Genomic DNA, 393 nt, shown 5'->3' with positions numbered 1-393 from the left:
CTCCCGCCGCCACGCGCCTGCGCCACCGCCCGCTACGGGTCGCGCCGCGCGCCAATTCGCTCCGCTCCGCGATCCTGCGCATGCGCCCAGCCAGCCGCGGGGCTGGGCGGGAGGAGAAGAAAGGAGGGCGGCGGTGCCGGCGCCCGTCCGGCAGGGGGCGGTATAGCGGCGGGGGGTCGTGGCGAGCAAAATGGCGGTGGCGGGGCGGTGGAAAGGAGCCGGCGCCTCTGCGTGTTGCAGCGGGTGTGGCGAGGCGAGCAAAAGCGGGCGTCGGCAAAAGGAACCCGCGTCTCTCTGTGTTGCCCAGGCTACGCTGCAGTGGCTATTCACAGGCGCGATCCCGCTACTGACCGGCACGGGAGCTTTGACCTGCTCCGTCTCCGACCTGGGCCG

The sequence above is a fragment of the Accipiter gentilis genome, chromosome 25 (assembly GCF_929443795.1).
Source record: "Accipiter gentilis chromosome 25, bAccGen1.1, whole genome shotgun sequence".
Classification (NCBI taxonomy): Eukaryota; Metazoa; Chordata; class Aves; order Accipitriformes; family Accipitridae; genus Astur; species Astur gentilis.
This window is presented reverse-complemented; position numbering follows the sequence as displayed.